This window comes from Hordeum vulgare, chromosome 3H, assembly GCF_904849725.1.
Source record: "Hordeum vulgare subsp. vulgare chromosome 3H, MorexV3_pseudomolecules_assembly, whole genome shotgun sequence".
NCBI lineage: Eukaryota > Viridiplantae > Streptophyta > Magnoliopsida > Poales > Poaceae > Hordeum > Hordeum vulgare.
Window position 1 is genome coordinate 189,861,246 of NC_058520.1, and position 18,060 is coordinate 189,879,305.

The following is an 18,060-nucleotide window of genomic DNA, read 5'->3' on the forward strand; positions in this document are numbered from 1 at the left end:
GCTGAGTTCATTGCTAACTACGACGTTTGTCGTCGAGTTAAGGCAGAACATCAAAGGCCTGCTGGCACCCTTCAACCTCTAGCTATTCCTGAATGGAAATGGGATAAATTTAGCATGGATTTCATTAACGGATTTCCCAAGACCAAGAAAGGAAATAATGCTATCTTTGTGGTCATTGACCGTCTTTCCAAAGTGGCTCATTTTCTTCCCGTTCGTGAGAGTATAACAGCTAGCCAGCTAGCAGAGTTATATGTCTCTCGGATAGTGTCTCTTCATGGTGTTCCCTTGGAGATTAACTCGGACCGTGGGAGTATCTTTACTTCTCGCTTCTGGGAAAGTTTTCAGAATGCCATGGGGACTCACTTATCTTTTAGCACTGCTTTCCATCCCTAATCAAGTGGTCAAGTAGAAAGAGTGAATCAAATCCTAGAAGATATGCTCCGAGCTTGTGTTATATCATTCGGTATGAACTGGGAGAAGTGCCTTCCATTCGCCGAATTCTCTTATAACAATTGTTATCAATCAAGCTTGGGCAAAGCTCCTTTTGAAGTTCTCTATGGACGAAGATGTCGAACACCTCTTAATTGGTCAGAAACTAGAGAGAGGAAACACTTTGGCCCGGACATGATCCAGGATGCAGAAGAGCAGGTTCGCATTATTCGTGAAAAGTTGAAAACAGCCCAGTCTCGTCAAAAAGCCAATATGATCGTCATCATAAGGCTGTGACCTTTGAAGTTGACGAGAAGGCTTACCTTCGGGTTACACCTTTGATGGGTACCCATCGATTCGGTATCAAGGGCAAGTTGGCTCCTCGTTACATTGGTCCTTTTCGCATTCTTGCCAAACGAGGAGAAGTTGCCTACCAGTTGGAACTTCCTCCGCATCTTTCCAAGGTTCATGATGTCTTCCACGTCTCGCAACTCAGGCGTTGCTTTTCGGATCCTATCCGTGAAGTGGACCACGAAACGCTTGATCTCCAAGATAACCTTTCATACCGAGAATACCCCGTGCGTATTCTTGATCAAGCTGAGCGTACCACTCGACGTCGAAACCTCAAGTTTCTTAAAGTTCAATGGTCAAATCATTCTGAAAAGTAGGCAACTTGGGAAAGAGAAGATCGTCTCCGACTTGAGTATCCTGCGTTATTCCCGACGACTTCTAAATCTCGGGACGAGATTCTTTTGACTAGGGGTGAGTTGTCACATCCCTTACCCCTTAAGCAAGTTAGCTTTGTGCTCATGTTTTCTTTGCATTGCATCTAGGAAATTCTCAACAAGAACAAAGTAAGTGATGAAGGAAAATTCAACAAACCCTAGCCACTTCTCAAATTAAAGGAAATTCAAACTAGTTAAAATCAATGAACCCAAAATGGCCTCAAGAAAAGTTCAATCTTTCTGATAAATCATGAAAGTAAATAAGCAATGAAGAAAACCTTTTTCTTGACACTTTAAGCATTTTAAATAAATGCAAAAAGCTACTGGTTTCTAGTTTTAAATTTGAAATCAGAAACTTTAAACTTTCAAAAATGTTGAAAACTTTGGGAATGGTTGGAAATATTCCAACAAATATTCTGGTGTGTTTAAATTAGTTTTTACAAACTATTTGGGAGCTGAAATAAATAGCAAGTAAATGAAATAGCAAAACAGAAACAAATCAGAAAGAAAATGAGAAAAACATTACCTGACGCTCACCTGGCCCGGCCCATCTGCTCCTGTCATCTTCCTCCTCGTCAGTAGGAGCAGGAGGTGGCCGCCGCGTCGCCGCGCGCCTCCACGCAGCTCCCTGGCTGCCTGGCCACCGCTTCACGCTGGCAAGCACGGGGATAACCTCCCCGAGCTCGTAGCTATCTGTTCCCCAGCTCATTCTCCCCCTCTGCCTCGTTTCTTTCTCCCGCCATTGGAGCCCGACCAGAGCTCGAGCTCGCCATCGTTCTAGCCTACCCTTCTCCCTCCTGAGCCGCGCAATAGGTCCACCACAACTCCCTGAAGCTTTCTAGCCACGAGCCCGACGCCGAGACACAGTGAAACGACGAGACGCAGTCGTCTTCTTCCTGGGGTCACCGAAGCTCGTCGCCAGCGTTCTTCCTCTCCAGGCCGTCCCCGAGCAAGCTAGCGCCTCCACTGCACTCCTCGTGAGCTTGCGCATCTTTCCCCGAAGATGTCCCCGTCGATCCCCTCCTCTAGGCCTAGTTCCATCGGAGCCCGACGAGATCTGCCGCGGGAGCTGATCGCCGGTAGCCCTCCGGTGATCACCTCGTCCTTCTGAGGCCACCAGCAGCTTCAGGTCGTCACGTAGATGCCGTAGGAGCTAAGTCCCGTGCGTAACTCCCTCTGTATCGAAGACCCCGATGACGCCCGAACCTTGGCCGCTGCCAAGATCGTCGCCGGCGTCATCTCCAGCCAGATCAGCCCGAGCCAAGTGCAAAAATGAACCCGCAGGTGAAGTGTCGTTCCTCTGGTGCTCTCCGCGCCGAGTTTGGCCCCCTGTGCGCCGTTTCCGAGCCCCTCCGACGTACTGGTGCTCGCAGGAGGCTCCCCGCCGGCGAGGACGACCTCGCCACCGATGGATCTCAGCTGGCCTGAGTCACTGACGTGTGGGGCTAGCCTCTGGGAGTTTAGAAATAATAAAAATAAAATCAAATAATTTGATAAGTCACTCACATGTGGGTCCAGTGAGATTAATTAGCTAATTAAGTTTAATTTTAATCTAAAACTGACCAGAGACACTGACCAGTGGGTCCCACTAGTCAGGTTTGACTTTCAACGGCTAGTTGGACCTGCTGATGTCATGCTGATGCAGTAAAAGGGTTTTCCAGTATAAAAATAATTCCAGAAATGTTTAAAACTTCAAAAATTCATAGAAACTAATCTGTAACTCCAATGAAAATAATTTATATATGAAAAAGTATCATAAAAATTCAAGGAATCTAAATATACCATTTTCAAACATGTTTGAAAATGTTACAGAACCTAAACATGTAGATTATTGAATAAGTCAATTCTTATAAATACTTTATAAATGGAATATGGAAAATATTTGAATTTCACTATGATTGACATGATCAAATACTGTCCTAATTACAAACCAGCAACCTAACATGTCATGCCATGCATGTTAACATCAAGTTGATCTGAGCATCAGGTCGAATCAATTAAAATGGTATGCGAGAATACCTTGTTTGAAGTGATATTTGAATTTGATTCAAATCAACTTCAAACCTAATACATGCTAGCTATATTAGTTTATCACCTTGCATCCTCATGCCATGCTCATGCATCATCTTGATTACATATGTTTGTTATTGATTTATGTCATTCCTATCGGTAGGCTCCTCTCCCCCGGATTCCACCGAATATCCGTCTGACGGATATTGTCACTCCTCTGAGCAACAAGGCAAGCAACCATTTTGATCATTCTGATAAATCCCATGTTCTTGCTCCTGCACTTACTTATTTCATTAGGATCAAATGCTTCAAATGCTTTTGCCACGTTAGTTGAACCCACTTCCATTGCATGACCTATCCTTGTCACAGTAAATAGTTGAACCTTGCAACCTAGCATACCTGGTAGTTGCTTGAGCCGTGATGTGCCTTATCCTGCTATGCATGCTATGCTTAGAGTTGTGTATGGTTTGTCATCTGGGAGATGAACAGAATTGTGAGAATGTGTTCGGTAAGCAAAGGTTGTGTGTTGAACCTGATTTGGTAAAGGTACCGGTGAAAGGCTGTGTAGGAGTACATGGCGGGTTGTTTCATTGGAACCGTCCTTAGGAACTGAGTTCCGTGTATGTAATCCAAGACTAGATACTACCACATGTTGTGATACATAATTGACCCTCTCGACTTATTAATCGCTTAGTGCTCGGTCCAGGAGTTGCAAGTAGTTTCTGGTGTGAATAGTCATGCTGGAGGCCGTGCATAGCGCTGACCTGAGAGGTGGGCTGTGATGCGGTAGGCAGTGGCACGGTGTACCAAGTGGCACCCGGATGGTGGGCTTGGGAACCCTGCGCACATTGTTTGGGGCCGTGGCGGAAACCTCGGCCGGACTTCCGTATGGGTTACTCTCAGATAGGCGATAAACCTGGACTAGGTACTAGTGTGGTTAACGGTCGTGGCCGACTCCCTCGTTAGGCTTCCGCTTGAAGGTTGCCGAGGTGCATGACGTGCACATGGCGATAAGTGGCGAGAGCGTGTGTGACGAAGTACACCCCTGCAGGGTTATGATCTATTCAAATAGCCGCGTCCGCGGATATGGACTACTTGGAGACACATGTTGTTCATAGATAACTTCAATGGCTACTCATAAAATTGTCAAGATAAGCGTGAGTCTCGTGGACGACATTTCCGTATGGAGACAGAATGATTCCACGATGGCGTATTGTTGTGGTGTTAGTGGACTTGTGTGCGAGAAATCAAGTTGTCAAAATTATTTAAAAATGCAAGTTGTCTAGCCACGAGTCAAATGCTGGCTTCCCGCATGAAACCCCACCATACCTTGTTGATACATTGCATGAGTAGTTAGTTATCCTAAAGTCTTGCTGAGTACTTCCGTACTCATGTTTGCTTAATAAATGTTGCAGAGGTTGCTAATGACCCTAACGGAGGGTTCTTCATAGACATCGACGACGACGAGTAGCTGGTGTCCCAGCAACGATCTGGTCCTAGGTTGGGTCTGTAATATACTCAGGCCATGTGCCTTCTAGTTGCACCTGTCTATACTCAGACAGTTTTAGACACTTCCGCTGGCTTGTAACTGAATGACTGCTATTATGGGTCGTGAGACCCTCACTTTGTAATATTATATGTGTGGCTCTTCTGAGCCTCTTAAATAAAGCTTGTATGTTATGGTTATGTTGTGATGCCATCGATGTATCTATACATATCGGTATGCCATGCGTACGTGTGTCGTACTTGACATGTATGGGGTTCGATTACCTAGTCGTTAATTTTAGTAGCACTCCTTACAGGGAAATGCCCCTTTGTGATCCAACGAGCCATGGTAGCTCGCTACTGCTCCGGACACATTGGTTGACCGGCATGTGTCCTTCTTAGCTGTCGTGCTGTCCCCTTTGGGGAAATGTCACGCGATGTAATGGAGTCCTGGTAGCTTGCTACGACTCGTCTACACTCGCTGGTGACCGACACCTGCTTTGTTGGGTCATGTATGCATGTCCTTGTGCAGTGCTGCCACTTTGGTTTATGACTAGACTTGTCGATCCGGGTTCTTTGACATTGGAATGCTAGCGACACTATTGCATATGTGAGTCAAAAGACGCAAACGGTCCCGGCTAAGGTAAGGCTGCAGCCGTGGAGTTAACCGTGCGTGAGACCGCAAAGGGATACGATGTGTTACAGGCTGGATTCCTATGGCTTAGGATCGGGGTCCCGACACTTACGATCATGCAATGGCAATATGAGAGTGACGACACAAGTCATGAGACGGAACGGTGGGAGTTGCATGGCAATATATCTCGGAATGGCTATGAAAATGCCATAGTAGGTAGGTATGGTGGCTGTTTTGAGGAAGGCATATGGTGGGTTTGTGCACCGGAGAAATTTGCGCGGTACTAGAGAGGCTAGCAATGGTGGAAGGTGAAAGTGCATCTATACCATGGACTCACATTAGTCATGAAGAACTCACATACTTATTGCGAAAGTTTTTATTAGTAATCGAAACAAAGTGCTAAACGCATACTCCTAGGGGAAGGGTTGGTAGGTGTAAACCATCGCGCGATCCCGACCGCAACACAAAGGATGGAAATCAATAGATCAATTATGCCACGACTTCCTAACATAGCGGTTCACCATACGTGCATGTTACGGGAATCACTAACTTCAACACAAGTATTTCTAGATTCACAACACCCTACTAACACAACTCTTAATATTACCAAATCCACGTCTCAAAACTAATTTAGAGGAATCAAATATCTCTTCTACTCAATGCACATGAAGATGGAAGTCTTATTGTATCCCCTTTGGGTACCTATCACCTTTGGGACTACTTTCATAGCACAAGCCAACTACCAAGTTACGCATCGTCGTGCTCTAAAAGATCTTAGTGAAGCACATAGAGCAACATTGTCTAGCTCAAAAGATATAAATGAAGCACAATGAGTATTCTAGCAAATTCACGATGAGTGCGTGTCTCTCTAAAAGGTGTGCAGCAAGGATGATTGTGACACAACAAAAAGAAAAGACTCCTACGATACAAGACGCTCCAAGCAAAACACATATCATGTGGTGAATAAAAATATAGCTCCAAGTAATGTTACAGATGGATTGAAGACGAAAGAGGGGATGCCTTCCCGGGCATCCCCAACCTTAGGCTTTTTGGTATCCTTGAATTTGGCTTGGGATGCCTTGGGCATCCCCAAGCTTGAGCTCTTTCCAATCTTCATCCCTTTGTCCATGAGAAGATCACCCAAAACTTGAAAACTTCACAACACAAAACTTAAACAGAAACAAGTGATAACATTAGCACAAGAAACCAAATTACCACCTCTTTAGGTACTATAGAAATCTTGATTTCTATTTATATTGGTGTTAGATTACTGTATTCTCACTTTTCCATGGCTAGTACTCCCCGATACTATCCATAGTTTCATCAAAACAAGCAACTAACACAACAAAAACATAATATGTCAAAAACAGACCAGTCTGTAGCAATCTGTATACTTCCTATACTTCTGGTACCTCAAACATTCTGAAAAATTACGACAGTTTGGACAAAAGGCATATCAACCAGCAGGAAAAAGAATCAACTCAAAAGCTCTTTCTGGATAAAATTAAAAAATAATTTTGTGAACGAAAAGTTTCTGTCTTTTTCCAGCAGGATCAAAAAACCAACACCAAACTAGTCATAAAGGTTTTACTTGGGTCAAACACAAAAAGAAATGCAAAAGACACAATCATAACAGAATTATGATGGTGTGGACGCAACAAAACATAAAGCAAAACGCAAAGATAAATTCATTGGGTTGCCTCCCAACCAGCGCTATTGTTTAATGCCCTTAGCTAGGCATTGATAATTCGATGATGCTCACATAAAATATAGCAGTCGAACACGAAGAGAGCATCATGAAACATGTGAAAATCACATCTAAGTCTAACATACTTCCTATGCATAGGCATTTTATAGGAAAACAGATTGTCAAGACAACCAATAGTTACCATATGCAAGGAAGAAGAAAGAGACAATAGCAATCTCCACATAACGAGAGGTGATTTAGTGATATGATAGTTTCTACCACAATATTTTCCTCTCTCATAACAATTACATGTGGGATCATATTCAAATTCAACAATATAACTATCACAAAGGATATTCTTTTCATGATCCACATGCATGCAAAGTTGACGCTCTTAAAAAATAGTGGGATTATCATCAACTGAAGTCATGACTTCTCCAATCCCACTTTCAATATTATTGCAAATATCATATTCTTCATAAGGCTTAAGCAAATTTTCAAGATCATAAGAAAAATCATTACCCCAATCATGATCATTGCAACAAGTAGTGGACATAGAAAAACTAGCATCCCCAAGCTTAGGGTTTTGCATATTTTTAGCATGATTGTCACTAATAGAATTTATAGTGAAACCATTGCAATCATGCTTTTCATTCAAGAAGCCCTCGTGAATCACTTCATAGATTTCTTCATCACAATTTTCAGATTCACGCATCTCAAGCAAAACTCCATAAATATAGTCAAGTGCATGCAACTCACTAGCAATTGGTTCAACATAATTGGATCTCTTAAAGAGATTAGCAAGTGGATGAGGATCCATATCAATAGATTTTCAGCAAGCGAAGATGCAAATATTATTGTAAGGCAAGTGGATGGATTGGATCTCTTAAAGGCAAATGAAAAAGGACGGATTGGATCTCTTAAAGGCAAATGAAAAAGGTAAATATTATTGTAATTTTTTGTTTTTCAGAAGTGGGGGAGAGGAAAACGAGAGGCAAAAAAGTAAATGCAAGAGATGAGTTTGCGACACTTACTTGGATGAGCTTCACCCAGAACTTGATCCTCCCCGACAACGGCGCCAGAAATCCTTCTGCTACGGCGCCAGAAATCTCCGGCGGCCTCTTGAGCTTGCGTTGGTTTTTCCCTTGAAGAGGAAAGGGTGATGCAGCACAGGAGCACTAAGTATTTCCCTCAGTTTGAGAACCAAGGTATCAATCCAGTAGGAGAATCAAGCCAAGTGTCGAGAGTACCCGCGCAAACACAAACGAGCTTGCACCCAACACTATAAAGGGGTTGTCAATCCCTTCAAGATTGATTGCTAAGTGAGACCTGAAGGCGGAAAGTGCAACGATGTAAAAGTGAAGGCTGAAAATATGGTGTGAAGTAGAGCCCGGGGCCATAGTGTTCACTAGAGGCTTCTATATCACGATGGGTGAACAAATTACTGTCGAGCAATTGATAGAACCACACAAAGTCATGACAATATCTAAGGCAATGATCATACATATAGGCATCACGTCCGAGCCAAGTAGACCGATACTTTCTGCATCTACTACTATTACTCCACACATCGACCGCTATCCAGCATGCATCTAGTGTATTGAGTTCATGACGAAGAGAGTAACGCCTTAAGCGAGATGACATGATGTAGAGGGATAAACTCAAACCAATCATGTAAACCCCATCTTTTTACCCTTGATGGCAACAACACGATGCGTGCCTCGCTACCCCTTCTGTCACTGGGTGAGGTCACCGCACGGTATGAACCCAAAACCAAGCACTTCTCCCATTGCAAGAATCATAGATCAAGTTGGCCAAACAAAAACCACAAGTCGAAGAGAATTACAAGGATATGAAATCATGCATATAAGAGATCAGGAGAAACTCAAATAAGATTCATAGATAATCTGATCATAAATCAACTATTAATCGGATCTCGACAAACACACCACAAAAGAAGATTACATTATATAGATATCCATGAAGATCATGGAGAACTTTGTATTGAAGATCCAAGAGAGAGAAGAAGCCATCTAGCTACTAGCTATGGACCCGAAGGTCGGTGGTGAACTACTCACGCATCATCGGAGAGGCCATGGTTTTGATGAAGAATCCCGCCGTATCCGAATCCCCCTCCGGTAGGGCACCAAAACGTGCCCCAGGTGGGATCTTGCGAAGACAGAAGGTTGCTGCGGCGGAAAAGTATTTTCGTGGATCTCTCGCGCAGTTTTGGATTTTTCCTGAATTTATAGGCGGAAGAGGTAGGGCAGACGAGCCACAGGGGGTCCACAAGCCTGCTAGGCGCGGGCCCCCTGGCCGCGCCTAGAGGGCTTATGGCGTCCCCTGGTAGCTTCTGCCTTGGTTCTCACGTATCGTGCGTATCTTCTGTTCCGGAAAAAATCTTTTCAGAAGTTTTATTCCGTTTGGACACCGTTTAAAATCCTCCTCTGAAAAGGGTCAAAAACATGGAAAAACAGGAACTGGCACTTGGCACTGAGTTAATAAGTTAGTCCCAAAAAAGATATAAAAGGCATACAAAACATCCAAAGTTTGACAAGATAATAGCATGGAACCATCAAAATTTATAGATACGTTGGAGACGTATCAAGGACCATGCAAAGATATCCCGATTCTCATGAAGGAAGTCAACAAGCTTGGCTTCCTATTTGGGGCTAAGGTTGGCGCCGATGGTGACGCACTGCTGGGGGTTGGCCAGGTTAAGGGGCACCTGCTTGGTGTCCTTGGACAACAAGAAAATGGCATCGGTGGCCGGTTGGGACGGGGGAGTCAGCACAGCTGGCTGCTTGGTGGCCTAAGCCACGAGCCGGTCTAGCTACCTTCTCCCCTCCGTGATCACTAGCGCTTCGGCCAGCCGGCTGCTGTCGCGCGCGCATTCGGTCGACTTCTTATACTCGTCAACAATGGTGATGATGCCCTAGGTTCCCGGCATCTTCATCTTGAGGTAAGCATAATGCGGGATCGCCATGAACTTGGCGAGCACCGGCCTACCCAACAGCGCACGGTAGGGGCTGTCGAGGTCCACCACCTCGAACTAGATTGGCTCACGACGGAAGTGAGCCTTGTTGCCTAAGAGGACGTCCAGCTAGATCATGCCGATGGGGGAGCTAGACTACCCCCGCGTGATGTTGTGGAAGACAGTCCGGGTCGGCTGCAGGTCCTTTTCCTTGAGTCCCAACTTGAGCAGGGTGACGTGGTAGAGGATGTTGATACTGCTACCACTGTCGACCAGCACCCGCGAGAACTGGCAGGCGAGCCTCTTGAAGGCGATGGTGGGGTCCAGGACGAGCGCGTAGTTACCGGGGTTCGGCATAACCGCCGGATGGTCCGCCTGGCTCCAAGTAACAGGCTTCTCAGACCAGTGCATGTACTGGGGAACCGCGAGGACCGTGGCGTTCACATCGTGCCGGCGTCGGCGCTGGCTGTGCTTGTCGTCACCCTCGCTGGTGAAAATGACGTAGGCCCCGTCCTGATCGAGGAATTGGTTATGGAGTCGGCTATTGTTGTGGGGAGCCAGAGCCGCAGCTGGTGCGGGAGACAGAGCTGAAGGGTCCGGAGGCGGGGGAACCGGCACGCCCTCGCCCCGGACCAGTCGCTCTGAGAAGCTGCACTGCCGGAGCGTCTGGTCAGCTGACTTCGCCCCGGTGTGCATCTTGCAGGGCGCGTCGAGCATCTGCTAGAAGGTGAGCTTGGGATGCCACGCGTCCTTGCCGGCTGGCTGGTGCTGGCTGCCGACCTGAGGAGTCGGCGACTCTTCTTCGATGGTCGCAACCTTCTTGCTCCCGTGCTGAGGGTCCGGCTGGTCGAACTTGCGCTTGTTGTTCGGCGGGCCACGGTTGTCGCCAAGCGGCCACGTCGTGGCGGGTGGATGAATAAGCTTGTCAGTCGCACTAACCTTGATCTGCATTGTGCAGTCTGCCATGGCGTATTTGTCCGCCTTGTCCATGAGTGTCGCAAGCGTGGTCAGCTTAAGCACATAACCTTCTGCTTGAGGAGGGTGTCGTCTCGGCATTCCTCGATGAAGTACTGGATGGCCTGGACCTCATGGACTGCCTCACAGGAGTTGTGCACTTCGTTCCAACGCATGATGTAGTCGCGGAGGGGCTCGTCTGTCTTTTGGATGCACATGGCCAGCTCGTGCGACGACCAGGGCACTTGTAGGTGCGTGTGAAGTTGCGGACCAAGGCTTCCTCGAAGTTCATCCAGGTGTTGACGCTGCCAGCTGGCAGGCTGTTAAGCCATGTCTGAGCCAAGCCGGTCAACAGGAGCGGTACGTAGCGGATGGCTATGCGCTTGTTCCCCGTGGCAATGCCGACTGTGGTGGTGTAGTCAATCAACCAGTCTTCCGACTTGGCGGAGGCGCTGTACTTGGGAGTGTCGCGAGGGAGTGTGAAACTGGTTGGGAATGGTTCTCCACGGATCCGAGGGTTGAAGCACGTCGGACCGATTGGACCCTCCTCCTCCAGGAGGACCAACTGTGCCAATCATTCAAGGCGGAGGCGGGCGTCGTTCTCGCTACGGGGGACGCGCGGTCCGAGTCGAGCTGCGAGTTCGGCCCAAACAGGAGGGGCGGGCGATCATTCTTGCTCTGGCTAGGGCGGCGAGGTGAGAGTGCGAGGCGGCCGCTTGCCTCCCCTGACCGGCTCGCAGAGCCGACTGGAGACTGCCGGTTGCTCCTTTTGGCGCTGAGAGCACTTGTCGCCGCTCCCGTCGTCCTTCCGTCCGAAGTCGTGAGGGGAGGAAGAGTGTTGGGCCGGCTGGCGGCCACTGGGTGTCCACGGGTCCTCGTCGTCGAAGCAGGGGGGTTCATAGAAGGCATGGTCCGGATCGAGGCGACGTTGTTGCTCATTGCCGGCGGCGAGGAGGTCATGAACGTGTTTCTCCTGTCGCGCATGCTCCTCTTCCTCCATGGTGGCCATCTCCTCGTTGGCCACCTGGGTGTCTTGCATGTTGTTCGCGGGGGTGTCGTAGACCGGCAACTTGCCGCCTAGGATGTCGGCGACAATGCGGCTACGGCTACGAACCTCGCCACACTGGCTGTGCCCGTCGCTAGCCGGAGTGAAGCCACAGGCAGAGTTGTACTCACGATGTGCAGCCTCCATCTGGCGCTTGGCGGCTGCGAGGGTAGTGCCCACTGCAAACAGCTGTTTGCGAGCTTCCTCCAGCTTGGTCGTGGCGGCGGCCAGGTTGGCACACTAGGTGATGGGGGTGCTCAGCCCCTGCAGAGTAGCGCGGAGAGGGTCAGATGGACCTAGACGAGCCGTCGCAGGGTCTACCGGGGCCTTGGCGCGGCCGGAGCTGGTGCTGGAGCCGGCGACCATCACCTCCATGAGGATGGAGGAGGGAGCGGCGTCGTGCGGGGCAGAGGATCCCGCGAATGATGGTGGATCAGTGCAGTCAAGTACCTTGCCAGGGTACTCGTCGGCCGCGAGTATATCGTCGAGGCACAGTTCGTCGAAGGGCGCCCAGAGGGCACTGACGTCGAGGACGGCACCGAGGCGGCGAGGCTCGTCATTAGGGCGCAGTCTGCCGAAGGTGGTGCACAGGCGGTCAACATCGGTGGCGACATTGCCGCAGCAGGGGATGGCGGCAGAGCCTGCGGGGCAGGCGGAACCGAGAGTCGGCGCCCGGGGAGCTTCCGCGGGGCAAGTTCCACGGTCGTGCTGATCAGTCCAAACGTGAGGCGCCCGATGGAGTTGGTGAGGGGTCCCTCCCAAAGTGACTCTAACCGGCGCCGCAGACGGCGCCCCTTGGTGGGTGCCAACTATCATTGTTTTCTCATGACAGATGCCATGGGGTGGCTTATCGAGAGTGGTTGGGGCCTCAAGGACACCGGCGGGCTCCAGGAACGGGATTGGTAACTAGCGGTGCGAGACACACGATGTACCCATGTTCACGGCCTTCCGTGGGACGTAACACCCCTAGTCGTACTGAAGTGGTTGATGAACCAAGTGAACTACAATGCGCTCCTTGAGCAGTTTGATGGAGGAGGAAGAAGGAGCTAGCCGACTCGTGTTCTACTTCTCCCGTAAGTGTATTTGTGCGTGGGAATGGCCGACCCCCCGCATGGAGGAGGGACTAGGGGTTTTATAGGTGAACCCGTCGGCTTTCAATATGGATATATGGTACTAAAGGTGAGACCAGGCTGGCAGTCTCTCCGGCTGGCCAGCAGGCCCCTCAGTTCAGAAGTCTTGTCGTCTATGGGACCCGCTAGCTACGAGGCCCCGTCGGTAGCTGGGGCCCGCGGGCTGGCTGGTGGGATTGGTGTGTGCCCTTAACGCACGGTAGAAGGCGCCACATGGCCATCGTCTTATGGGACCCGGCCGCAGTCATGGGTACAGCCACCTCCATTATAGTCACGTCGGGGAAGCTAATGGAGTGGGTGGAGGCGTGCCGAACACTGTGCGAGGCCGACCGACGCAACCGGTGTCAGACAGCGGTACGTCCGCCTCCACTATTGCCACGCCGGGGCAGGTAATGGAGTGGGTGGAGGCGTGCTGACGCTGTGCGAGGCCTATCGGCGTAACCAGCGCCCATCAGCGGTACGGCCACCTCCATTGTAGCCACACACATGTCACCCTATGGTACTTGAGCTGACCCGCCCATGCCTTTAGTCGTGTGCACCTGTCGCATTAGTGGCGTTGATGCGACAGGTGCTCACCATCTGGCTGGCAGTTAGCCATCGAGCCGGATGGCAAGAAGTTGTGTCCCTAGCCGGCGCGGGCCTCACATCCGCCATGGAGGAGCCGGAGTACGCTGAAGCATCCGTCCCGTACTATGTCAAAATGTGAAGGAGTAGGCTCAATGAGCCTACCCCAGGGTTATCCCCTCGCCAGTCCCGCGATCTCATCATGATTCGCCCCGATATCCCATCAAGATCCATTCCGATCTAGTGTCGAACGGACGGCACCTCCGCATTCAGCACACATACAGCTCGATGATGTTCTCCACCTCCTTGATCCAGCAAGCGGGGGTGGAGACGTAGATGAGTTCTCCAGCAACACGATGGCCTGGTGGCGGTGGTGGTGGTGCTAACATAGTTGCTACTATCATCTTTCAACTTAGTTATCTCTAGGAATGTATCAAAATATAGGGGAGCTACAACCCAAGCTATTGATCTACAACATAATTTGCAAAGACATTTTGACTATGTTCATGATAATGAGTTGAATTAATCATATTACTTAAGAACTCCCACTCAACTCAACATCCCTCAGGTTGTTCGAGTGTGACATGATCCAAATCCACCAACACATGTCCGATCATCACATCAGATGAGGTGGTTTCAATGGTGAACATCTCCATGTTGATCATATCTACTATATGACTCATGTTTGACCTTTCGGTCTCCTGTATTCTGAGGCCATGTCTTTACATGCTTGGCTTGTCAAGTTTAACCAGAGTGTTCCACATGTGCAACACTGACTTGCACACATACATGTGAACGTAGAGTCCATCACACCAAATCATCACGTGGTGTCTCGAAACGACGAAGTTTCACAATGGTGCACCCTCGGGGAGAACACAATTTTATCTTGAAATTTTAGTGAGGGGTCACATTATAATTCTACCGTTGTCCTAAGCAAAACAAGGTGCATAAAAAGGATTAACATCATATGCAAATTATAAGTGACATGATACGGCTATGAACTTGTGCTTTTTTATCTCCATCTTCAAAGCACCGGCATGATCTCCATCGTCACCGGCACAACACCATGATATCCATCATTGTGTTGCCATCAAGGTTGTCGTGACAACCATGCTTGTAATCCTATTGCTACCGTTTAATGATAAATTAAAGCATTATATAGCGCTTAATGGTTGACACGCATGTCATATAATAATTAAAGACAACCCTATGGCTCCTGTCGGTTGCTGTAGCATCGACATGCAAGTCAATATTAACTATTACAACATGATCATATCATATATCAAATATATATCATCATGTCTTTGGCCATATCATATCACAACATACTCTGCAAAAAAAAGTTAGACGTCCTGTAATTTGTTGTTGCATGTTTTACGTGGCTATTATGGGTATCTAGCAAGAATGCTTCTTACCTACCACAAGGTGATATGCAAGTTGCTATTTAACCTTCTATAAGGACCACAGATCTGCAATCTCTGGCGTTAGCTAGACGAATGCTTATGACAACAAACCTTCTCCTGCAACGGCACCAGAAGAATGCTGCTAGCACTCCCCGGCAATGAAACTAGAAGAATGTTGTTGATGGCCCACCAGCGCGTGGGTTCACAATAGTTTTCGAGGGTAGAGTATTCGACCCAATTTGTTGGTTTACCAGTCAGGAGGTGAGAGTATATTCTCAAGTATTAGCAGCTGAATTTGTCAGATTCAACCACACCTAAAAGATTAGTATCTGCAAGCACAGTAGTAACAGCAAAGTAATATGATAACAATGGTGTCAGAAACGATTTGTTGACGGCAGACTATTCCTAATGATTGTATCAATTACGCCTTCGTTGTGCGTTACGGAAGTTGTCAGTTCCCGTCAACGGTCAGTGAATCAATAGTGTAGCAGGTAGTAGCAGTGTAACGAGCAATAGCAGTGGCAAGGAACAGTAGTAGTGACAGCAGTGGCAAGTAGCAACAGTAGCAAGCGACAGTAGTAGCAACAGTAGCGGCAGAGCAAAACAAGTAACAGCAGTAGCAACAGCAGTAGCAGCAGCAACAGAGCAAGACAAGTAACATCAGTAGCAACAGTAGTAGCAGCGGAGAAAAACAAGTAACAACAGTAGTAGGACAAACTCGTAGGCAATGGGTCGGTGATTTGTTTGGATGATATTCATCATGCAGCAGCTATAACACGGAGAGATATGTGGCTAGCTCCCATTCGTCAATGTGATGTAGGCATGCATTCCGTGTGTCGTCATACGTGCTGAGGGAAAAGAACTTGCATGACATCTATTGTCCATCCCTCCCGTGGCAGCGGGGTCCAAAAGGAAACTACGGGATATTAAGGTTCTCCTTTTAGTAAAGAACCGAACCAACGCATTAACACTTGGTGAACACATGAACTCCTCAAACTATGGTCATCACCGGGAGTGGTTCCGGTTATTGTCACTCCAGGGTTGCCAGATCATAACACATAGTAGGTAATTAAAACTTGCAAGATCGGATCTAAAACACTCATATATTGGTGACAACATAATAATTTCAGATCTGAAATCATGGCACTCGGGCCCTAGTGACAAGCATTAAGCATGGCAAAGTAGTAGCAACATCAATCTCAGAACATAGTGGATACTAGGGATCAATCCCCATCAAAACTAACTCGATTACATGATAGATCTCATCCTACTCATCACCGCCCAGCGAGCCTACGAATAGATTACTCACGAACGACGAAGAGCTTCATCAAATTGGAGAGGGAAGAAGGTTGATGATGACTATGGCGACGATTTCCCCTCTCCGGAGCCCAAGACGGACTCCAGATCTGCCCTCCAGATGAAGAACAGGTGGTGGCGGCGCCTCCATATCGAAAACACGACGAAAACTTCTCTTTTTATTTTTTCTAAGATGAAAGGGATCTTATAGACCTGAGATTGGGGGCGGCAGAGCCATGTGGGCCCCACAAGCCTGCACCACGCCACCAGGGGGTGGTGGCGGAGCAAGGGCTTGTGGCCCATTGGCCCACCCCTTGAGGTGGAACTTGGCGCAGATATTTTTGATATTTTCCAAAACTGCTCCCCGTAAATTTTTAGGACGTTTGGAGAACTTTGATTTCTGCACAAAAATAACACCAAGGCAATTCTCCTGAAAACAACGTCAGTCCAGGTTAGTTCCATTTAAATCATGCAAATTAGAGTCCAAAACAAGGGCAAAAGAGTTTGGAAAAGTAGATACGATGGAGACGTATCAACTCCCCCAAGCTTAAAACCTTGCTTGTCCTCAAGCAACTCAGTTGACAAACTGAGAGAGAAAGAAAAACTTTGACAAACTCTGTTTGATCTTGTTGTTGCAACTATGTCTAACTCATAACCCGAATTTCAGCAAGATCACAAGTTAACCACATAAGCAAATGACACAAAGGTCTCACGATAAACTAATATCAAAGGCATAATCAGCTAACGAGCAAATAATAATGAGTTTCAAATACCAACACTTCAATCAAAACAAGCATGAAGCAATAGGAATAGGTGGTATCTCGCTAGATCTTTTTGAGACCGCAAAACATAAATGCAGAGCACTTTCAAAGATCAAGGGCTGACTAAACATTGTAATTCATAGCAACGAAGATCCAGTCATAGTCATACTCAATATCAATCAAAAGAAAAGCATAAAAATGATAGAGGTGCTCTCTAATTGGTGCTTATATAAGAGGAGGATGACTCGACAGGAAAATAAATAGATAGGCCCTTCGCAGAGGGAAGCAATGATTTCCACAGGTGCCAGAGCTCAAGCTTTGAAAACAGAGATAATAATTTTGGGTGGCATGCTTTCATTGTCAACGCAATGACCAAGAGTTCTCAATATCTTCCATGCTACTCATGCTATAGGCGGTTCCCAAACAGAAAAGTAAAGTTTTAATTCCCCCACCACCAATCAATCACACTCCACGGCTAGCCGAATCCTCGGGTACCGTCCATCCCATGACAGCCCGATGCCGACGCCCCAAAAGATTCCCCTTTTCTTTCCGTTTTCGTCGTGTGTCTATTTTTCTTTTGACGCATCATCATCGCATCATGCGCATCATCTGCATTGCATCGGCATCTCCGTTGCCGCCAGTTTTCAAAACTTGCATCCGCTAGTAGTTGTCGGTTCTCGTCGTTGTTCGTTCTGAGTCCGACCGCACGCGCCCGCGGCCCCGTCGAAACCCTGGTTTCAAAGTGTGTTGAAAACTTTCTCTGATCGAGGTGAAACATTGCATGCGGTCGTATTTAGTTATAGCTAGGCCGCCTGTCGAATTTCGTCGCGATCGGAGTTCGTCTGGTACCCGAACGGTCGACCGTAGCGGCACCGTATTCGGTCTACCGTCGGACGTCTGTCGGTGTTTTAAAATTTGTTGCCGCATCGCCCGTTCTCCCTCTCGTCTCCGAATATCCACTCT